At 38.8% G+C, this 24,977-nt stretch overlaps 1 protein-coding gene across 3 annotated transcripts in view; it reads right to left on the bottom strand.

The window, feature by feature from the left end:
• The window catches only part of RASGRP3 (RAS guanyl releasing protein 3), a 63,339-nt gene extending 41,887 nt beyond the window's left edge, over positions 1-21,452 (bottom strand). The window contains exon 1 of one of the 3 annotated variants that reach the window (XM_054063335.1): positions 21,242-21,452. The gene's annotated coding sequence lies outside the window, so the exon portion shown is untranslated. Of the gene's footprint in view, positions 1-7,408; positions 7,552-21,241 lie in introns of those variants that run through there. The other 2 variants (XM_054063333.1, XM_054063334.1) reach the window with 2 other exon arrangements.
• Between the last annotated feature and the right edge of the window lie 3,525 nt (positions 21,453-24,977).

Genomic DNA, 24,977 nt, shown 5'->3' with positions numbered 1-24,977 from the left:
TAAGCCAGTTCAGAGGGTTTTAAAATAATACATCTCCAACAGAGAAGAGACAAGGAGAGATTATTTGCTCTTTCTAGCATGTCTTACCAGGTTCTGTACTTATTTTCAGAGGTAATCAGGCAACTGTCAGTCAGCTGACTAAATCTTGTTTCCTTACTAAGCAGTCTACTAAGAAACACGCACCGAGTAGTATGACCATATGCAGACACACAACAAAAACTGTTTATAACACAAGAAGTCATCTACCGAGTAGAGGATATGAAAATAGTGTCACCACAGTTGATTCCTATATCCAAGACTTTGGAACAGAGCGAGCCCTTCCTAACAATAAGACAGTGTGCAGCCAATAAGTTAAATGCCTTCTTTAAAAGGAGAATAAAGGCAGCACAGAAATCTGACATCAAGAAATTTGAAACACAAACACAAGCTCATCTGAAGAAGGTGCTGTACATAAAAATATACAGAACAGCAAGATAATAGAAAAAGGGGAAGGAACAGCAAAAAAAAAGTAAATCTCAAAGAAAAAAAGAGGAAAACCATCTTACAGCTTTTGCCTTAATAAGTAATACATTAAAGAAGTAACTTTGATCTTTAGTTTGCTAATATTATTTTAGTAGTTAAATATTTATTGTATGAAAGAATATTTAACACTGGGTTGCAACTACAAAAATATCCCACTTCCACAAACACAGAACACACAGCGACAAAAGGACTTCAGAGAAACAAGCCTTCAGAGAAACAGCCCCCTTTGGCTAAGTTTGCAATGCTTGTGTCTTAAGATACAACACTATAATTCTCTAAAACTTATGTATTTGTAGTGCAACCTGTATTTTCTGCCTGAGAGAGTAATATCTATAGAAAATCCCCAAATGCAATCTGTGTAGAAATGCTATGCCAAAGATTCACCATTTTTTGAAAAGCAACATAAGCAGTTGCTTTTCATGTAACAGTTGAGAATCACATACTCGATTCCATCAAGTATCTTTTGGGCTTCATGGATAAAACCCCTTCAGTTAATTGGTAGTATAACGCCTTTTCAGTGGCTGGTTCAGGCCATCCCAAATACCTGTCACCCTCACAAGTAACTTGGAAGACATCAAGTTCATCCAAATCTATTTGCTTTGTATTTATAGAGGTAACTCATAACTATTTATGCCTTAGCAGATATTTATTGAATTTAAGGATATTATCAGAATCTCTTCAAGCGTCTGCTTAACAACAAAAATGAATAATAACAAAAAAGAGGTCCTATGGCTACATAGTAAAGCTGATATAAAGTGAAAAAATTGTTAAATAAGAGGTGGAAATTAAAGGGCTAGAGGTGTTGGGAAGACCTTGATTTAGAAGTTGAGATAGAGGCTTAGGGTCTTGTTTTCCCTCACCCAGTACTCAACACTGAAATACTGATTGCTATTGCAGTCAGGTTTTCAAAACAGCTTACTCCTTTTCAAGCTTATTTACAGGAACAAATCATATTTCTATAAGAGTTAGTATACCAGACAGCCATGCCCAAGTCAGAGTTTACACCAATTTCTGGGTCAATATGATTAAGTTAGTGCAAGAATTCCAAAAGGAGCAGATTTTGAAAGACAGACGTGAAGCAAATTGCAAAAGAGCCTTTACTTAAGATATATGAATCTGAAAACAACCTCTCTTACTTTGGTTCCACAACGTGAGCTTAAAACTATGTCCAAAAGAAGGATTAAATGCCCAAATCCTATCTCCCTTCGACTTCCAGGACCTGATTCCAGGGGTGTGATTCTCAGCCTAGTCTCTCACTTCTCACCTCCTCACCTCAGAAGCTGACTGGTTAGAGCTTTTGACCTCTTTCTGCATTTTCAATTATAAAGTTCCCAAATGTCCAGTGATGGTAGCATGTCACTTTCATAGCAGGTAGGTGCAGCCATGATGCCCAAGCTCTTTTGCCAAGACATCTGAACACTCCTGAAAGCTATGAGAGATACAGCATCAGTTCCTTCCATTAGTGGAAAGACTGGAAATCTCCCATTGTCTTGGCTGAGGCTACAGGGTAGATTTACCAGCCCCAGAACATCAACAACATTCCATATAAAATGAAATACTGGAGTTTCTTTGGGCCACAGGGGGGAAGAAAGTAAGGGCGTGACCGTATAATTTAAGGAGAGGAGCACTTCAATCAAGAATAGTGGAAAAAAAGTGAATTCTTGTTCCTGCCCCAGTGCCTACTTAAGATAAAAATATATGGACAGTCACTAGGGCAGGGCCTGGAAACCAAGAGTTTTAGGAAGGGTGGCAGCTGTTCCAGGAAGTATGTGTTCATGAATTCAGTAAAGCAGAGCATGAGTAAGCAAGCTAAAGTATGCAAGACATCTTTACCAGAGGAGATTATTATTAGTCTTTTAAGGAAGCTATTTCATGAACAGTGTGATAAGGCTGGAATGTCATGGCTATTATGATTCGGATGACAAAAATCACTATATGTCCAGACAGCAAGTTGACTCAAGCCCTAGTTCAGCAATGATTTTCTGATGTAACTTGCCCCGCTGGTAATCAATTATGTATTTGCATAAACTGTTTTTTTTTTACTTCCCACTAGCAAACCCAGAAATTTCCAAACAAGCTCTGGGTTCAAACACTGAGTCACTGCAAAACAAACAGAACTCACCAATGTGTGCCATATGAACCAGGAGGATGATCACAGATTAGATGGAACTAAGTGAATTATGGATTATGAACGGAAGCCTATCTGCAATAATGTTTCAGATTAAGGAAATACAATTTGGTGAGACCAGAGTTTAAGTTGGAGAAATGCCATGCCTTTTTAAAGAATATGAAAAAGAATATAACATCTTGACAAAGAATATATGCAACCTTGGGTCATGAATCAAAGGCAGCCTCATCCACATGTTTAGCAAGCATGCAAATATAACCAATATAAGTCACTTTGAATCTATTTGGACATATCATGCATGACTTCCTTAAACACTAGCCTCTGACATGGATTTCTACATTGAAAATCATCAGCCTGCTTCAGGCATGGCGGGCAAAATGTACTTCAAAAAGAACGGGAAATTGTTGTTCATCTGATAGATCCTGATCCTGCACACATTCCCTGCACTCCAAATTCTCTTGCAGAAGCCCACCACTACTTTGAGTAGAATATCTGTTTCCATAGCAGGGGTTGAAAAGTGAGGCTTCTGTAACAGTGGTGAAAGGAGTTGTCTATGGAAATGTATTGATATACATAACATGTAATATCAACACATATTACGTACTGCTATATTGATTTTTGTGGTAGTCCAAAGCAGACATAATGCTCAATCACAAATATTAAATTCGTGCTAATTTTATTACATAGATTATACGGTAATTTTCTGTTTGCAGGACCTAAATATGTAAAGTATCTGAGCAAGAATAGCTCAGGTTTCACTAAATTTGCAGATTATTATCATAGTATAGTTAGGGTTGGAAGGGACCTTAAAGATCATCTAGTTCCACCCCCCTGCCATGGACAGGGACATCCCACTGGATCAGGCTGCCCAAGACCCCATCCAACCTGGCCTTCAACATCTCCAGGGATGGGCATCCACAACCTCCCTGGGCAACCTGTTCCAGTGTCTCACCACTCTCATGGTGCAGAAATTCTTCCTAATGTCCAGCCTAAATCTGCCCATTTCGAGTTTATACCCATTCCCCCATGTCCTATCCCCACAAGCCTTTATGAATAGACCTTCTACAGCTTCTCTCAAGAACATGCCTGGCAGGTTCTTAAGATGTTGAAGCCTACTCCCCTTGCCTGAGATACTCCAGATCATTAGTAAAGAGAATATGCATAAATCGCAGGTGGAAGAGTACAGTGTGTGGAGAGTCACACCATTTCACCTATTTGAGTGTGGTCAGGGGACAGAGAAAAAAGGGGAGCAGTTATTCAGAGAAGTGAGACAGCAGATGGCCACTAAAACAACAATAGTAATTCTCAGGGGTAATCACATTTTCTGCTGAGCTGTAAACATCAGCCCTGTGAGGGTTTCTACATGCCCACACTTTGATCCTGACCCCATACACACTAAGAAGTAAGCCAAACTTTCTGATGGGACCCCAGTAAGCAACCCTGTAATGAAAAAGTACTACCATACTGGCTATTCACATCAAATATTAAAAACACAGAGAAGAGCAATGAACAGCAAACATCAGAAGACACGAGCATTTGTTTCACTTTTCTTTGTATTCAAACACTCCTGATTTAAAAGAGAAGACCAAGTAAAAACATGCCTATCAAATTTGCGATCATACCACAAATATATTAACAGCAAACTTTCTGTGCAAGTTGTTCAGAGTACCTACACAAATGTTTTGTAGGCAGGCCTATAAAGATTATGAAAAAAGGGAAACCATAGAAGTACCCCTTCAGTATTTTCAAAAGTAGTTTCCTCTCTTTATTCTGGAACATCCTGGGAGTGGCTCCTCTGCATAATGGCATTTTCAGCTAGAGAGAGGGGCTGGCAAAACTGCAGTTACTCTTCAGCTAGATGTTCTGCAGAAATATGCCCATTCAGAGAACTGTAAGGCTGCCCTGATAATTTCCTCAGAGCAAAGGAAAAGCATTTAACAGGAATCTTACAAGGCTCTCTGTGATGAGTATGTACTGATCTTCTGCAGAGGGACAGCTATGGTCACACTGTTACCAAATCTCCTCAAATTTGTAATAAAAATAATTCCAGGATGAACTATTTCAGTTAGGTACTGGACTTTCTGATGATGCATCAATGGGAAATCCAAGGGCTGAGTGGTTCCCCAGACAAAGCATACTGAAATTTAATTCATGTACTTTATGCTTTTAAAGACCTGCCTGGACTCATAGGAACATAAAGGGGGTGTATATTAAAAAAGATGAGCACATGTTTTTGTGAGATTAGGGTATTATAAAATAACATAAAAGAGTGGTGGTACAGAGGTTGTGCCTTTTGCTTAAGTGCAAAATCAGTATGTGCACCAGTGGTGGTACACACTGACCAATGCTGCAGTAACAGACGTTGCAGCTGGAATTCATCAGAAAAGCCATAAAGTCAAGAAAGTCTGAAGACTCTAATACTCTCATTTTCAAAGTACACAGTAAGTATACCTACCAAAATGGGTTGGTGATAAGGATTGAAGCAATTGCACACATGAGAATCTTGTAATGTTGATCAAGTCTTTTTGTTTTGTGGACAAAGGATTTAGAAGTCTAGTCATGAGATACAGTAATGACAGCTGGAAGCTGTAAATACAGCACAGTTGTTTGCCTTAAATTTTGCAGATCCAAGTGATGATTTGTTCTCTTTTATTGTAAATGACCTTAATAATCAATATTATAGAGGCACAAACCTAGTTCTCTCACTACATTTTTTAAGACAATTCAGTGACCACTGTGACAAGGTTTTTTCAGACATTTATTACCTGAAGGTGAGCTCAGCAGTGGAGTCATTTAATTTTTATTATGCAATCTTTGCTAGTTCCCTTTCATACGACACTCAGTTCCCAAGGATGTCTGAGAATAAAATCAGTTGCACAAGAGACACATATAGCTGTCTTGTAATCTAGCTGATGCAGAACTATATGGCTTTACCTGTCTGCTGCACCAACCCTGGCACAGTGGTTGTGCCAGAGAAGAGGAAGAAGAAGGTCATAACATGAACAGTCTGAGCTCCTATCTATTTTCTGGTGGATTTGGGGTTTAACTTAGGTTCAAAGCATGGTCCTTCAGCAAATCTTTTCATATGACCAGGCAGCTTGCTCAACACAGAATGTTAATTATGAACATAAAATACAATGTCTGGAAACAAGCACCCCAAAATGAAGAATTCCTACAACTCTGATGCAATGATTGTTACTCTGGGGTCAGAATAAAAAAGCGAGAGCAGACCATTTATTCTCACTACCCTGCATGGGACAGAGACTTGGACAGGACCAAGGGGCTCCATTGTAGCCGACGTTCCTGGGAGACCAGGGGCTCCGGAGCAGGCACCCTTGGGCCCCTCAGGCATGCTGCATTCATGGCATTGCATGGCATCTGTGTGGGAGGGCTGCAGTGTAACTGAAGCCTGATAGTACTTGAGCTCTTGGTTCAAAGGCAGTTTAACCTCAGAGATGTGAACAGGCAGGAAATCAGGCAGACTTCTGGTTTTGCGAACAATTGAAATGGATTGACGTTTTCCTATAGAATTTCCAGTTAGCTAGCAAAGCCATAAACTATGGTTAAAAAGAAAAAAAAAACCAAAAGTCTTCAGGGAGAAATAAATAAAGTTTATCTTTCTTATGTAAGAAGTCTTTGAATCAGGATTATTCTCTCCATCTTTAAAGGAGGGACCACATGACTCACTAAACCTGCCAGTGTTTCTCCTTGGTCCTATTCTGAAATTCAGGATTTTTGACTTCATATACACATTCCTCAACAGGACACCACTGCTCTCTACTTCTGCCCGTCTTTAATCCTACCCAAAGCACCTGGCATCCCTCAGTCTCATCACGTATCAGGCTCCATCACCCATTCATTTGTTCTCATTCTTCCTAAGTCTTCCTCCAAAAAAAAAAATAATTATCATCTCTACATAAATAATTGATCAAAAGTTCCTTTATATATATCCTATACTCAAATTCTTGTGTTTTAAAGCAAAACTTCAGACTATAACAGTAAAAAAAATCAGATGAGGAAATCAATCATTCATGAAGCAAACCCATCAAAGATGCACATATCCAAAAATAAATTTAATGAAAAACTTGGAGATATTTGGGAGACTTGCTCCCTGTTTATGGGGTGGGAGTGGGAGTGGTAGGTTTCAATTTTAATTGAAATTCTTAATTGAAATAATGCAATTATGCATTATTATCCAGAGTGACTCAATTATATCTTAATCAGTGCATCTTCACTGTCTTCCTGTATTTCTCTGCTTCTACCTCTTTCGTTCCAGAAAATCTCTGCATTCATCCCCAAAATGCAACCAGTTAGAAGCAACTTTCTTCAGATCTATCACACTATTTTGAGAGGGTACCTCTGTCAATTCCCCACATGAGTACTTTTAGCCCAAATAATGAAATTGCCCTATAGTCAGTTGCATCATTACCTATTGACTAGCTCTACAGAGAAAGGAAAATACGTTCATCATAAACAACCTCTTCACTCAATCATCTAAGTAAATAAACACCGTTTTCCCTCCACGGCTAGTATGAGGACAAAACACGGTACCTGTCTTGTTCCACAAGAGAAAAAACAACAGTATTGTTAATCACAGGTCAGAAAAATATAGGCATTCTGAGCATGAATGACTACTTATCAATGAAGTGACAAAAATACGCCTCACCCTTAAGTGTTTTTACAAAAGGTCTAGGATGAAAATAGGAAAGCAGTGGCAGTTTAGGAAAAAAACAAACAAAAACAAGGAAAATCACTTACTGTACTTGGTTCTGCCGAGGTATTCAACACAAACATCACCCTTCCTTGTCCAGCTGCCAAGTGCTAAAGCATGAAATGAGCAGCTGTTTCCTTCAAGCTGGGGCTGTGTGTCTTAACGAGTCACATGCCCCTCCTGATAAATCTCACTGCTGTGCCAGGAGGTCAGAATCTGAAGATCATTATTCCCCTTATTAGAAAATCCTTTTCATAACAGCAGCCTTTGCTAAAGCATTTGACTGGAACATGGTGCTATGTGCTCCATAACTTTTTTTTCTTTTCCTTTTTTTTTTTTTTTTTCTTCTTAATGGCTAACACCAAACAGTAGATAAGCTTTAATCAACAGTAGGGGCAGCACAAATGGAAAGTTAAACACATCCCTGTTGATTGCTTCAAGTTGGTTTCTGACTTCACACATTGCTGTGTTTAAATTCAGGAACTTAAGCCATCAGGAACAGGACAATTTAAAATGATGTGGCATTCATAGCATCTTTAAGACTAGGCCACTCTACAGACCATGTAAAATATGTGAACAATCCCACTTTTGGGGATTAATTTTACTTAAAGCACAACATTACTACCTCTCATGTTTGGATAGTGGAGTGATGAGTGCCTTATTAATACTGGAGAGCATTTTAATTTTGGCATCTAGCGTTTCACAGAACAGCTTATGGGACTGCATTGTGCTAGACATCGCCTAGTCAGACTGCGATAGCCCTTTTGAGATGGGCACTATAGGTCCAAAGAGAGAGAGACAGTAGAAGAAGAAACAAATACTTCCCTATCCCCATGTTCCCAGATATGGGACAGATGAAGAAGAAACACTGAAGTCAAGCAATTAACAGATTCTTATGGAATTTCCCAAGGTGATATGCAGCCATACATCACTGAAATTCACCTGAGGCTCTGTGCCTAACTCCCTTTATCTTGGTCACATAAGATATCTTGGTCACACATTTAAAGATAGCTAGGTATTTAAGGACAAAGGCGTACTGTCAATGAGATTTTAAGGGTGAGATGCAAAACCTTATTTTCTGAAATATTTGTTTGGCATCCCACTTACAGGATAGTCTGTGCTGGAATTACAGTAGCACTTTAAGTTGAAAAGACTAACAGGACACATGCAGTTGCCATACTTCAGTATAGTATGTGGTAATGGTATTTGATTGTTTGGTAAGCAATTCATATCTTGCAAGATTACACAGTCTCATTGGATTATAAAGGACATTATAGGGCATTCTTTCTGAAATATAGCCTGCACAAGTATTTAGTACTGCAACTAAGATCTGAAAAAAATCAAGGAATTGCTCAGAGCTAGATAGGTGCCTGTTGTTAAAATTATCACATTTTAATAGCATCTCTACCTCGCACATTTGTCCAACGAAAGCCTGCAAATTACTGAAGACGAGGACTGCAGCAAAAAAGGGTAACTCAGGTTGCTTTTTTTGACCTTACTCAGCTCTTCTTATTCTATAAACTTGCACATGGTTATGAAACCACACAGCCATCAGCACTGCCAGCACAGCCTGGAGCAAGGAAGAAGCCCTCATGCTAATTATCTATGCCTTTGCTGGTCTTTCTTTTTCTGAGTATTGCAGGCAAACCACTGGGTTTCTTTGGCAAATTTTCATAGAAAAAGCCTCCCACTTTACATGGTCTCAGAACCCAGCCAGACACAGAATCATAGAATGATTTGGATTGGAAGGGACTTTAGAGATCATCCAGTTCCAACCCAGCCCCCGTGCCATGGGCAGGGACACCTCCCACTGGATCAGGTTGCTAAATGCCTCATCCAATTGGCCTTGAACACCTCCAGGGATGGGGCATCCACAACTTCTCTGGGCAACCTGTGCCAGTGTCTCACCACCCTCATGGCAAAAAAATTTCTTCCTAGTCTCTAATCTAAATCTCTCCTCTTTCGGCTTAAAACTGTTACCCCTCATCCTAACCCCGCACTCCCTGACAACGAGCCCCTCCCCAGCTTTCTGGTAGGCTCACATGGATGTACTCAGCCCATCAGAGGGCCTCCTTGGCAGCCTGGAAGGTGAAGATGCCCAAGCATCAGCGGATGGAGCCCCAGCTGAGAGGCTTCCTGCCAGCACCCCGAGTCTCTAGCTTTTTCTTGGGTTTGGTGCCTCGTTTGTCCTCCTCTGTGCCCACACCCTGGAAGCATATGTAAACAACAAGTAAGGGAGATGGAAGCATCAGTTGAAAGTCTCTTCGGTTTATGGCCAGGGAGGCTTGTTTGTGGTTTTCTTTCCTTTCCACTCTCCTTGCTGTTAGGACCCCCACAGAGGGATTCGTGACAACTTCACCCTTTCGGCACAGAGGGCACCGTGACTTTGCCCTTTCGGCGCCGAGGGCATCACGACTTCACTTCACCCTTTTAGCCATACATTTCAAAGGGCAGCTCACCAAACGCAACAAAGGGTGACGGGTGGGAGCCCCTGGGAGTCACTGAGCCAGCCGTGAGCCTGAGAGGTGCTGTGGGGTGGCCCCCCAGCGGCTCCCCCAGCGGCCCCACAGCAGCCCCACAGCAGACCTCAGCGGCCCCCAGCGGCTCCCCCAGCGGCCCCCCAGCAGACCCCAGGTGCAGCTGCCTCAGAAACCCGAGGTCTCACTTGGAACGCTTTGACGTAGTGTGATGCCACGTTTTGAGCTAAAAGAGGAGAGGTTTAGGTTAGGTATTAGGAAGAAACTTTTTACGCTGGGGGTGGTGAAACTCTGGTTTCACAGAGAGGTGGTGGGTGCCCCTGGAAACATTCAAGATCAGGTTGGATTGGGCTCTGAGCAACCTGACTGAGCAGAAGGTGTCCCTCCTCACTGCAGGGGTGTTGGAACTGGATGATCTTTAAGATCCCTTCTGACCCAGACCATTCTATGATTGTGTGCCTCCTCTATCCTTAAGAGCCTCTGTTAACCATAGTAAACCCAACAGGACTTATAATTCCATTGCAAAACAAAAAAATACTTTTTTTAAGTTTTATTATAGTATGCAATCATTCACTAACCATGTGATCTCATTGAATGAGCTCTCTTTCTTATCCAGATTCTCTGTTCTGCCTCGATAAATGGGCGAAGAACGTGCAGCACAAGGAGGAACTCTTACAGCAGGCTAATGGCTAGGCAAACAGCAAAAGCTCGCTGCAGATGTACAGAACCCTTTCATCCCAGTGTGCAGTCATCAGCCTGGCAACCTGTCAACAACGTTGCTCCTTGTGGCCTTCCTGGGAGGCTGCATTGAGAAGGCCTTCCCAAGCTTCCTAGGGAACTTTCATCAAGCCTCTAAGGAGAGCATCTCCATGCATGGGGCTCTGTGACTCCGGGGCCTTCTGAGCTGTTAAGGAGACTTTAAAAGAGGGACAGAGGAGGCTGTGAAAACTGTGAATTTAAAAATGAGAAACAAGCCCTTAAGGAATGAGATCATTTAAGTTTAAGAGATTGGTGGGATGATAATTTCAAAGAGAGACCGAGAGCTGCTCCTGCAGAACTGAGTTGGAAGGTCTTGCAAACCTTGGTTGCAGATGACTGCTCACAGAGCAGTGCATAAAATATCAGGCCTTCCTCAGAGAAAAGAGAAAGCACTCACTGTACTTCAGGGTATGCTCCATTGACCAAATTAGTTTTCTTTGATAATGCCATTTAATTTCCCCTAAAAGGCATTTTCATTTGAGATCAAGGGTAACAGAACTTTACATGCACCTTTAAAATTAATCCTAAGTTTCTTTACAAACTTGATTTCAAAATTACTCTCTGTTGATACTGAAGAAATGATTTAAATGTGTTCCACATAGTTTACCAGTTTACAAATGCCATTGGTATTATTTTGTCTGTTTCTCTAATTATGCAACAAAAATCACGCTTTTTCATATTTATCAAGACTCTTTGATATAATTGAGTAAATACTGGTAGTACCTGACCATTTGAAACAGCACACAGAACGGCCACCCCTTTGCACTCAACAGCTGCCTATTTTTACTTGGTAGTCATGATCCACACAGAAACGTAATTTGATGATAATGACTGAATGGCAATATTCCACAGACAACTTGGGATACACTCTCTAAAAAGAAAAGGAGCAGTTGCACTTTCTGAAATGAATAGACAAATAAATGTTTTTTTATGGCTCAATAAAAAATGGCATAAAACGATTGTGGTTTATGTGGAAAAGTTTATCAGTTCCTCATGCTATGTGAACACATTTAAGTCATCACGAAACAGAACAGAGAAATAATTTGAGTGCAATTCCTGAAAACAAAAATCTCAAAAAAACTTATGGAGGCTTTCTTTTTTGCCTATTATTTCATTTTTTAATACAAACCCCATAAGATAGATAAAGCAGATAAAATGCATATAATGTGTTCTTATATCTATCAGATGCCACCTTCTGTATGAAAAAGGCTTTGCTTTTTGTTAAGCATCAATATATTAGCTTCTCTCTCTGTTGAGAAAACAACTCAAGACTGCACTGAAAAAGGGTACATCGTTGTCTGTGAACATTAGAGCCTCAAATAAAAACTAAGTATGAACAGATATCTCAGACATGCTATGAAAGATACTGAAAAGGAATAACAAAAGATGAGTATTGGACTGAATTGTGATAGTGATGTGAGGTGAAAATTTTAATGCCAAGTACTATGGATGATATTTAAAAAAAGTCTCAAAGGACTAAAGAAAGGAAGAGTTGCCCAGTTTGCTTCAGTTTGAAATCAGGAAGTTGTTTTCTTTTATTGATGCTGGTTAAATGGACCCAGAGCCTCTCCTTCCTCTAGAAGAGACTTTATTTCATGGCTTGTTTTTAACTATTGTTTCTCCTTTCTTTTCGGACATACTTGGTTATATCTTGCTTATGTGTCATTAATTGTAGGTGTGTTCATTCATAAACTGGTCACTGATAAAGAGCTTATCTCAGAATTAGTACTTTGGTGCTGTGCACAATTTTGCATACAGAATTATTTCCTGAATACGGCAATTATGGATGGCTGTTTTGTGGGTTGCCTGAAAATGTCTTTTTCTGTTAACGTGTTCTTTTGGAGTTATGTAACAGGATATAAGGTTCTCAGTGGACATAAATGTCAGGTTATACTAACTGCAAGTCTGTATTACTACCTTTGTTTCCTAGATGGTTGTGCTGTGATTTGACTGCAGACATTTAGAATATGGGGAATCCATAACCAATGAACAGTGCCTGGTTTGCTGGTCTACCTCACTGCCCCATATATTATACAGCCTTCACTATCAGCAGAAGTGAATGAAAGCAGACTACGGAAGCCTTCACTTGACAGGACGTTTTATAAATACCTAGGTATGATTAAAAAGTCTGCTATAAATAGTCCAACAGCTTTTACACTAAGGTGCCAGCTAAAGGGCGTCTGAAGAACATAGTGGAAAGGAAATTTTGCTGAACATACTTTATATAAGTTTAAACATTACATTAAATCTGTTTTAAAAGTCTATAGGCTATGTTGTATCCTTAGCAATCTAAGCCAATTCCAAATTCTTAAATATAATACTCTAGGGGGCACAGGAGTACTGCAAATGCAATGTGTAGCCAAGGTACACCCAAGAGTCATGTTATGGCCAAGAAAATAAGGTATCATCAAATAAGGTCATCCTTAGGAATGACCCTTGAAATTGGTCCTTTCTTTGTATCAGCAGGTATATGTCATAGGTGGAGTATATAGCCATGCCTAGAGTTAAGATTGCTGGTTGTTTTCCGTTGGGAAAAAAGTTGAGTAATTTTAAGTATATGAAAATATACTAATTTAAAATGAAATTTGATATGCTGTATACCTGCCTGAAATTTGGAGCTTATGAATTAAAATAAAACATCTGATAATTCCATTCTGAGAAATAACTGAGGGGAAAAAGTGTTGTGTTCTGTTAAACATTTCTTCAAAGCGTGGCATTGAAAAATAATAACACCTCTAGTTTCTGAAGTAGATACCTGACCTCAATGGTCAATTGCATCATAGCAGACCGCAGGGAGTTTTATTTGTTAAGCTAATACATACTTAGCCCATTTGTAAGCTTTTGACTAATGTCTTCACTTGCTCGGTAGAGGTTTGGGTGTTCATTACTGTGGCTGCCAAATTCTCTGGGGATTAAGACACTCTGCCAATGGTCTGTGCCCTTAGTGATTCTCATACCATGTTCCAGGGGGGCTCCTAACCATCCTCCCAGCCCTCTTCCCACCTCTTTTGGATGGCTCTTATTTTTCTCCTGAGTGTTTGGTCTGGATAGTGGAAAATCCAGAAGCAGTGTGCCTGGAATGCAAGGGAATGTGGAGAAGAGGTTATTGATGTTAGGAGGAGGGAAGTGCAGTGAAGGTGCTAAGGTGCGGAAGGGGTGGATAGAAGACAAATGGAATGGAATGTTGCAGTTAGTATAACCTGATAGGTTATACAGAATATTTCAGTTGGAAAGGATCCACAACAATCAACTAGTGCAACTGCAAAGTGCAGATATATAAAAGGAAAGAAGAGAGGGTCCGGTAGGTGAAAGGATAAAGTTTGATGATAAGGATGGATCTTATAAGAATGGTGGGAACAGCATGGCCAAATCACTTAGTGCAGTCTTTTCACTCATGTGCATTACTAGTGGCTTCCCTTTGGTTTTCCTTCTTTCCTCTTGATGTCCAGCTTAGAATCTGTTCTCTGGTTTGTGGAAATGCTGTGCACTCACAACTGAGAGTTAATGGTAACTGTGCTTCACCTCTTGTAATATTTTTTCTGAAGAAGTATAGGGAGGCATTAGATTTCAGGGATTACAATTATGGCATGAAAAATAGGAAATAGTCTTAATTTTTCTGCACCTTTTGTCCTCAGATTTAGAAATGGGATGACAATGACTAGTGGGGCAAATGAAAATCTCAAACCTACTCAAACAAAACCCAAACATACTCAAACAATAAGTCCACAATATCAACTCTCTTTTCCCCTTATTTCCTCCTTCCCAAAGCATGCAGTATTCACTGAGAAGTTAGCAATTTATAGTTCCTTCCTTATATCAATATATTTAAGAAATTGTAGATGTTAAAATTGCTTCCATTATTGTAAGACTACAATGTATTTTATTTCCAGTTAATTTTACTTGGTACTGTTTCACTGAGAGCAGTCATAATTCTTGGTTTTGTATTTGTCTTGTTGCAGGACATGTTCTGAAATGGTAACACCTCATCAAAATCCTGCAGCATAAATTGAATGCTAATTGGCTGTTACAGTGAAGAAGCTGTGGTGGAAAAGGAGTTTTTTTAAAAGCAATATTAAGACCCTCATCATATTAAGATCTTTAGTATTATTACTTTTGGTGATATGTGTGTGGGCCAATAAACTTGTCTTTTATCCACCATATGGTCTTCAGACATGGAATTGTGTCAAAAACATCTCTTCATGTTCAGTCAAGGCGCTTGGATAGACCAGGATGAGGAATTCCTTATGTCTTGAAAAGCACCAAGTGACCAACAGTATGCAGCATGGGGCATATTGGTTTCAACTTTCTCAGTGCTTTCAGCAACTTTTTCTTGTTTAATAAATTCTTAGTTGTTTTATGACAAGATTGGATGCTGCTTGTGAGTTTATCCAAGATGCTTTTCCTTCAATACTATAAGTCTCATTTTTACAAAAGCAGCAGGAGTTCATGGAGTAGCAGATCCAAAGCAACCGATAAATGACTGTGTATGTGTTTCTCACAGTGTCAGTTATTGAAATGGAATTTGTTTCTTTTAGAAAGAATTTTTATGAAAAATTTGTCTCTCTTAGAAACAAATGAGAAATCATCTCTTGCAATTTTTGAAGCAGACAGATGGATTACAGCATCTACACTGTAAATGCTAAATGGTAGTGTCATTGCTTTTGCTAATGGATAGAGTGAAATTGTGCCATGCAGTCAAAGCAGGTGATAAGGACCTCTTGTGTAGCAATAACAATGTATTCATGAATATTTAAAAAACTCCAACAAAATAGAGCAACAAAAGCTCTTCACTGTCTATTACCAGCTAAGTTGAATAGCTATATTCCACAAGGTGGATATGCTTAAATCAGAAATAGACCTTGAGGAATGTGCTCCTGTAATTCTAGACCTAGAGGCAATAGCACTACTAAGCACAAAAATAAATCTGTCGTAAAGGGTATCTTTTCCAATACTACCTTTATTGTTCTGAAGTAGATTTCTAAACAGTTTTGAGCATTTAGAAGAGACTTGTTTTCAAGGTTTCTCCAGGCATCCTCAGTGTGGATGACCTGCTGCAGATCTTTGAAGATGCATCTTTGTCTCCAGCCTCACAATATAAGTTTTGTATGGTAATAATCCAAAATAGCGATGAAACACTTCATGATACTATATTGGGAAAACAGAGCATGGCAGGATATAAGGGATTCTAAGAATGCTGAGCTATCTAATCAGAGAAATTGATACACATTAATTTTTGTTCTCTCTAACTGAAGTGACCTACAGTCTTACAATGTAAACTATCATGAGTTAATTCCTGGGACAATGCCAGACCTGTTAGCCTGACAGAGCATTAAATTCCCCCACCAAATTAGTTATTGTGTGTATGATTGAGTAATGTTAGTAGAGCAGGCAACCCACAATGCTTTGTATCACACCATAACTGCCCTGGCTGTTTGCAGCCTTTGTGCTATCTTGACTAAGCAACATCACTTCTTTGTAGTACTGGCAACAGTCTGGCCAATTTGCATTTTCGTACTGCTGGAGGCATACGGTTCTGTGTTATAGAACTGTTACAGCAGGGCTATATTTTGCATTGTGCAATTGCTTGAGTCCACACAGTCTGTTTGGAGACCACTGTGATAATAAACTGGTCTGCCACCATTACTAAACAGGTGGCTGAGAAGGGTCATTTCAAAGGTGATATACAATGCAGAAATGAGAGCAAATTGTTGAAATGAGTTTACAGAAGAGCTGAGGTCTGAAACATGGTAGCGTGCTTGCCATTTTCCCCTGCCATCAAGAGCTGAGACAGGTTTCTCCTTCCCTTAGGATACCTCTCTGCTTCCAAGGAAGTATTGTGCTAAGTAACAAGGAGATTGCCAACCCTGAAGAGAAAAGACAAGAATACTGCTCAAAGCCACCATGTCTTTTTTTATGCTAACCCAAGACCTGAAGATGCCTGCATGGTTACTGAAGTTGCAGACTCTTTGGAGGAGTCATTAGCGGTGTTTCCTATTGTATTTTTGATAAAATTTTCCTATGAACAAATATTAGTAATACTATGTCATGTAGCAGAGTTTTACTTTGTTCTAAGTGTTCTGTGAATACAGTCACTTGGGTCGTTTATCAGTTTCAATGTTTTTAAGGCACTTAGTTGCATAAAGCACATGCCATTGCATTTCCCCTCGCTGTGTTTTCAAAGAAGCCCTGGAGGCTGTATGTTCCAAATCCTCTATTCTGCTACAGTGTGTTAGTCAAAGGAACTTTGAATCCTGATAAGAGAATATGGATTGTGGGCAAGGTGGACTTGTATGCCATGGCAGTCTTTCTTGTTCTTCTCTTTTTTTTTTTGATATCTATTTTTTTTTTGTTACTGATGCTTATAAAGGAGACCCCGGGTCAAGTCTCCCTCTTTTTCTCTTGTCTTTTGTTAAAATAATAAATCTTTTTCAGCTACCCATGTGTGTTCAAGTGTTAGTAAGAGATTTGACAATTTCTGTATGTCTCCATTTGTTTAACATTTCTATGTCTCATCTGCTTCTTATCAGTGGCTGCTTATTTTGTACCACAAAATGCACATGGCCCGTGGGAAATGAGAAAACCAAAGGCAGCTGCACTTTGCCATGAAGACTGGCTTGCAAGACAGCTTTTTCATTCATCCTTGCTTATGCAATAATATTTCTCTAGTCCACTAGAAGAGAAGGAAAGCAACCAAAGTAAAGTTAATGGCTTTTTCTGATGTCACATAGATTTCTGGGAGAAACAGTCCATCTTCCATAGACACATTGACCTTCACCATTGTGCAGTAAGCTGGTACAAAGCCTGTGCAACATTTAATTCTCATTTGGGCTAAGGAATTTGTGTCAACTTGAACAATTTTCACTGTAGTGAGTTGCTATTCATGTATGTAGAACGTCATAATCTTCTCTTAAACTTTTAGCTTGGACACGCTACACCCGTATGTTCTGTTGTAAGCAGGCAAGCTTTTCTGTTTTGGAAAAGAGGAATGCTAAAATCAGCATGCTGTGTTTGAAGTCAGACTAGATGATCTAATGACTCTGCCTGGCTTTAAATTTTATCAGCCTGTTGAAATAATTTTGCTTGAAATCAATGGGACTACTCATATACTTAGGTTTAAGCACCTGTATAAACATTTGCATGAGTCAGGATGTTATTCAGCACATAGTTATAACTGGGTATTTTAGACATTATCAAAGAAATAATTTTTTAGCACTAACATTTCTGTTTTGAGAGTTGAGCAGCTGCTTCTTTTTGTGTAATAATTTTGATGCTGTCCAATTTCTTAATGTGTTTTAGCTGAGTTTCTTTTCATGTTCCCTCTCCCCATTATCTCACTCACTATCTGAGTGAGACTGCTGTAGCCGGTACACATGTTCTCAAAACACGCTTTGACTGCCCCAAATAGACACACTGGTAAAACTAAGTCTCTGCTCTGCTCTGATTTTATTTTATTTTATTTTATTTTATTTTATTTTATTCACCTGTAACATTAGTGGGCTTGAGTGTGACTTGGAGCACAAAGCTCCCTTGTAAGAAAGAGCACCTGGTACAGTGGAACAGAGGCATAGGGAGAAATGAAGATACACTAGAGCAAGTGAATGAGGAATAATAAATCCTACTAAACCTGAGCTAATTTTGCATGAAAGTGTAGCATTGTTTTTTAAGTCATGTGATTTTTCTTCAGGTCAGTCAACTTTCCTGGAACCAGAACCCTCATGCTGCCCAATCAGTAGGGATGGCTTACTGAAGTATTTATTCGACAACTGTAGACTTCTTTACATCTCCTGGAAAAATAATGGTAGGGTAGAAAGCACGTGAACCTCCACTTTCTGCTGGTATATCGAATTCTCCTATTTAGTATTTATCTTGGAGTCTTAATAACTGCAACCCTCTTAGTCCTTGTGAACACTCAAAAGTGTTTATATACAAAGAATCTCCTGCAGAGACCTTAGAATCTAGCAGGTAGTAAGATTTTATAAGGTGCAGGGGTGTGAATTTCAGTCTAAAGCCTTCTGGAATCATTGTGTCTTCAGGAAAAAAAATATGAGTTTGCAAACTTTGAACTCATGAACTTATGAACTCTTACAGTGTTATTAACTCTTGCAGTTACAGAGGCAAGCTTGAAAACACTGGCTTTAAGTTCTCAAAGACAGAAAACCTAACAGATTTCCTAAGCTGTGTTTTTTCTTAAGACAATCTGAATTGTTTTGAAAGAACACAGTATGTTTAGAGCACTGCTAGCCGTACTGCTGACTCGTTTTCCCTAATTCCAAGTTGTTTTGAACCTGTCCTAGATGCTAAAATGGGAGAAGGGATTGAAGAAAGAGTAGGGTAGCTTCAAGCCAGCGTCATATTCCCTGTACAGCATACTGTAAGAAACAGAAACTAGTTGAGTAGCCAGTGGAGTGTGTTGTCCTTATCTTCAGAACAAAAAACTCTGTTCTCAGTGGTGTCAGCAGCTCTCCTGGCTCCAGTGGATTTGTGTCTGTGCCTCTCATTAGAATTTGTTCTGTTAATTCTTCATTAAGGATATGTATTTATTTAGAGTATCAACTAGGCAATTCTAAGTACCATCTATAATATTTTTTTATACAAATAAATGTGAAAGTGCACCACTGTATTATTTTAGCAACTCTTTCTGTATAATTACATTGTAACTGGATGATTTGCAAATGATCTTACAGCTAAGCAATGGTTTCTGTTTTGCTACATTAATGCAGTAAAAAGGAGTTTTAAAATAATGTTGTGGTGAGCGTTACAGACTTGAATAAATCTGAATGATAGGGTGTTTGTTGCTCAGTTGTACTGCAATAACTGTCATCTCATGGAAATGATTGTCTTTGTTTAACAGCAGAAATTGCAATGCTGCTTTGCTTGGGTGAGTATTTATCAGCAGATTTGCCTCCATTCCTTCCCTCCATCCTATGAGTTGTGCAAAAGCTTATCTAGTACAATGGTGGTTACACAGTTTAACCCTATATTTTTTAATTGAAACAGGTTTTTTGGGTTTTTTTTGGTTTTTTTTTTTTTTTTTTTTTTTTTTTTTGTTTCTGCTCAGTCCTTTTGCAGGTGAATCAGTTACTGAAACTGAAAGTAAGGAATGTTACCTGAGTGAGAGCATGCTATGCTCGTTACTCAAATTGCAGTCTAAAGAGCTTTGTCCTGTGAATATCTGTACAGGTTTCTAATTTTACTCACACTACAGGTGTTCTATTCTTCACAAGACAAGACTTAAATAAATGAATACTTTGAAATCAGACAAAGAAAAGCCTGATCCTTTCTGTGAGCAATGACTAACTTCTGCTTCATTGGAAATGTTGCTTGGCACTTCCCTGGGTCAGAGTTTCAGCTGACTGCTGTTATTTACAATTGTCCTATCGCAGCTTTTCACCTACATGGGTGACATCCTGCTTGCTATCTTCACAATAACAGACTCTAAACATAACAGCTTCCATGGGGATACAGTAGAATAACAACACATCATACTTCCTTTTTACTCACCAGAAACTTTTGGCTATAAACCACTAAACCTAAGAAACATCTGAATAGCAAATGAATAATCCGAGCAGTGCATGCATAGAGGTAGTGTGTTAACACAAGTGAGACTAATACAGAGGTTATTTTCATAGATCATTCAAAGAGGAAAATTGCAAGGTGAAATCCTGAATCTAGTATTCTATCCTCCTGCCTTCAAATCACAACAGCATTTCCTTTGTTAGAAGAGCAAAGGACATATTGGAAATTAGAATCAAATGAGATATAAAAACAACTTCTCATTTTTCTTAACAGTCAGTCTTATTGATGATAATTCAATGAATTAATATGGTCTGTACACTGGTATGTCTTAAATAGGAGCATTTTACACAGGCAGTCATGATAGCATAAGTCTCTGTGTAGTATCTGGTAATAAGTAGATTAAAAATTTCCACTCACAGTCTACTGTCAGTTTAAATTAGACCTCAGAATGGTAACTACATGGTATTGCAATGTAAAACTACAATGAATAAAATATATTGATATCTATACATAGTATATTTTTAATGCACGCATGCACGCATACACAAATCACCCACCATAATAAATTCTAAAACTACAGAAACTTTCAAGTGTTTTAATGTTGCCTAAGTTCTTATGTTTAAATGTACCTCATGAGTACAAAATCAAATTCTCATGAAATTTCATTTAGAAATTTTATATATTTTGATATGTTTATGTATTCTAAATTCACACATCTTGTCTAAATATATATTACATATACTTCTCCTGTTCTCTGTCTCTAAATTTATATATTTAACCCAATGCAGAGCTGACTTCATTATTTTTCTTTGAGGTATACAGTTACAATCAACATTTATCTAGTACTGAATCACAAATTATAAGATGAATATGACTCAGGTAAGGAAAGCAGGAAAGTTATCTTATGGATATATAACAAAAGCTTCTTTTGCTTAAGGAAAATTATGAAGAATCCATAATTGAATTCAGATTTCTTTACCTAAAACTCAGGCATCCTGCCAAACCTTTATCTAAAAATCAGATACAACTCCTTCTCCAAAGCTCATTCTATTTTCATTCACCAGTCTGACCGCATCTAAAAAGACACAGAGAATGCAGCAAGCAGAAATGCCCGAAGGAGACACTTACCTTAATTTGATGGGTATCTAAGTTTCAGCACACTCCTTTTTCTTTTAAAGAGTTCTTTGCATGGTGTTGCGATGCTGAGGTTATTTGCTGCCCAGCAGTGTCCTGTACATGACTCTCACAGCCAGCGGCCCCAGTAGGGCCATGGAAAGAGAAGCAGGATTGTGCTCTGTTCATTCCCAGCAGCTTCAGTGGGCTGGGGCTCTTCTGAGCTCAATTAGTTCTAGATTGTTTGGCTAAATGGCAGCCACACTTCCTTCTATTCTTTCCCAACTTAGTTTTCCTGCCTCCAGTGGTGCTTTTCCTTTCTTTGGACTATAAATAGGCCTGCCACAACACAGTCTATAGCAGTAAGGAAAGCAGGAAATGCATTTAAACAAAGGAAAGATATTAGGTTTTTTTGCTTCCCCCCAGTATAAGTAGAAGAAATTGATAAAAGATAGCTTTGCAGACACAGTTCTCTTGTGAGGACAGGACTTGTTGAAAGACATGCTAGGATATTATGTTTTGTACCCCGAAAGAAAAAATAATGAGGAGAGATAGCAGCACTAGGACTTTTGACCTTAGTTCCTTGAGTAATTATCACTTCCCTTAAGTGTTTAATTTGATTAAATCTTTGAAATTGTTTGAGACTGCAGAATCAGAACAAAGATTTCCTTTGGCTTAGGAAAGAGGACAAAGATGGCTAACAGGTTATAGGATGGCAAAATGCGTGTTACAGGAGGTGCAAATCCCGAAGGCTCAAGAATGACGTTTAAAGTCTGTGAATCACCAGCTCACCTGAGTAGTTTCTTCCTCAGTGAGACCTACTTGCAGCCTCAAGCTGTAGACTAAGAGGTTAGTAATGTTTAGGAAAAGGAAGTGCACTTACATGCATGGAAACAGAATTGTCATGCACAAATTCGATGAGGTTAGCTGTGCAGCTGTAGCTCTTGAATAGCAACTGTGTTAATTATATTACATTTTATGACTTAATTTGAGATAAAACATTATTTTGACAGGCTTTGGGTCAGTTTTTGATCAGAAGCTTTCAAATTTTAAATATTTTCAGCTTAGTGGTTTTAAAAATACATACCATGCTTCCAAGGGCCTGTGAAGCTTAAAAAACAAACACAAACCAAACAACATTTTCCCATTATACTCAGTTAAGATGATAATATAATACTGTATCTACCTGGCACTTTATCTCATATCACTCTTCCTGCATTTTCTCCTGTCTGAGGTACATGCCTTTCTTTCAATTTATACAAATTAAGTAAAATGCTGTAAAAAACTTTCTGCTGGTCTTTACATTGGTAGTTTCATGTTAGAACAGCAATGTGCCTATTGAAGATAGTTAAGACTGTAATGCATGGTTTGAGATTGGTGATTATTTTAGTGAAAAGGTAGAGATTTAGAAGGTTGCTAAGATATTGCTATGTGGATAAGTAAGTTTTCTTCTGTTTAAGATTTCTATGTGAAATATACACATATAAGTCCTGCTGAAATTGGTGAGACGTAAGGCCCTGTGGCATTTGAGGAATTTGGAAAATGTTAAACCCTCTGTTTAAATCATATTATATAGGAAATGATCATGACTGTTAGCTAGTATGGTATTTTATGTACGAATTTGCAAATCTGTGTTGGCTTTAGGTAGGATAGGTGATGCCAGAGCATTTTAAAAATCAAGAGCATCTTTAGGAAAGTGTCTGCCTTTTTGAGAACTTTGCAAAAATCGTGTCTCTCATGACAAGAATGTGATTGTTTATGAAAAAAAGAAGAGGCATGCAATTGATTGGTGAATAAAGATTTTTGTTGATTTCTCGAAAATCAATAATAACTGAAGACCAAGGTTTTCCCTGAAAGTACCTTTTTATAAGGCTACACCAGAATTGAATGCTCCAAGCAGAACTACTTTCAAAAGAAATAATTTAATTTATGGAAGAACCTGAAAGTTACAATGCTTATGATATTTTTTTCTTGTGTTAACATTGGTAATTAGCAGACAGGTTTAATGTCCTAGGAAATCTCAGTCTTTACAGATCACATACTACAAATCTGACAAGGCAGAATATAATTCTTTGCAATGAAAAGTGGATCAAATACTGACTTAGCTGAAGCGCGGCACCAGTTTTAGCTGAGCAGATTCTGTTATGGATATGAGTGAAGGCAAACTGCAGTCTTTCTGGCTTTGTCAGACCTTAGAGTAGGGCTGAAAGACTGACAATGTGTACAAATTTATTGAATTCATTATTGGAACTGTGTGGAATAGGCCTAACTAACTTTGTTTCAGCAAAGTTGATCTCCACAATATAGCAGAACCGAAATGCAAAGCTGCCTAGCAGTATTTCACTTGTGCGTATTTTTATTCAAATGTAGTGTAGTTTAAATCTTAAATCTGCTCAACGCATTGCTAGTGGTTATAGACTTTGCATGTGTGCTGTGGTGCAGTGAGCACCAAGCTCTGCCAGAGCCCTGGTGAGGCTTAGTCTTGAGAAGCTGCTGGCCTTGTGTCAGCGTGGTGCCAGTAGAGCACAGCTGGCAGGAGTATCCTTACACTGATTTTGCTGGTAGCCTTTCGTTCAAACACACGCATCCCTTCTTAATGTTATTCAAAGCATCTCCAAATATTAAAAACAGAATAGGCTAAAAAAAATAGGCTAAAGCAGAGTTTCTCTCCTCTGTCACTCTGATTTTTCTCACTAGAAGAAATTCTCACCCATGCGAAAACTTTTTCACTCCTGCTTTACCCTTACAGTCTTGTGGAGTGACTGTCTTGAGACAGGTCTTCAGAGCTTCCACTTCAGTGTTTTCTTTCTGTGTTGATCAAGTAGCTGATGGAGTCACAGGAGAGGAAGGAGCAGAGCGAGAAAGAGTTGCTGAGGGCAGATGCTTGTAAGGTGCAGTTACATTTTTCTGTGTAAAAGCAGAAGAGTTGTACTCTATTTTCTCTGACAGTGCCATTTTTACTCACATTTCTCATGCATTAGCCTCTAGGACAAACAATGGCTGTATGAGCAGATGCATGGTAACACTGTGGTGCCCAGAACTCACGGGGATGCTTTTGCTCCCCTGGAATTCAAAGCATCTTGTCTTCATTTACACTCTGTGCCCTGAAAATACATGGATGTGTGCATGTGTTAAGAATGTAAGCAAACTGTATTCAGAGAGTTCCTGTATGCAGAGTCAGCTTGTTCATGTAAAGAGAACTGTGAATTCTTCAACACAGAAAACTTAGACTGAGCTATCCAATGGCAGCATGACAAAAACATTGTTTTTTGCTGGAGACCTCAAAGAAGCTTTGCACAAATAATTTTGATTTCTATCAATGAGTCACAAAACATGAAACTAGATGCTTTGATATCATTTCTTCTCTAGTGATTATTACTGAGTTATTTCTAGATCTCTGTGTGGCTTTTCACAATTAGAATGGTGAAAATGGTATCTAAATTCCAATGAAATTTCAGTATGGAAGATTTTCAGAGCAGCCTCCGAAAGAAAAAGCTCAACTACCTAAGCCACCTCCTCTGCCTTTATGCTGCCCCTCCCTTGTGCTGCTGAGCAGCATTGTGTTATGCCACTCTTTCCACTGACATCAGAGGGAATGGGTTTGACATAAAGTCAGCACAAGCAGGGCAGCACACTCTAGTTTTTCATGCCTACAATTCATTAAATAGCTTGAATTCTTTATAGTGTTATTACTGTCCCTCTTGTCTCTTCACTTGTCTCCTTCTTGCTTTCATGTTTCATTGCTTTATGG

This window comes from Cuculus canorus, chromosome 3, assembly GCF_017976375.1.
Source record: "Cuculus canorus isolate bCucCan1 chromosome 3, bCucCan1.pri, whole genome shotgun sequence".
Taxonomy (NCBI): domain Eukaryota; kingdom Metazoa; phylum Chordata; class Aves; order Cuculiformes; family Cuculidae; genus Cuculus; species Cuculus canorus.
The sequence above is the reverse complement of the archived record's forward strand: the minus strand, read 5'-3'. Positions and strand labels throughout refer to the sequence as shown.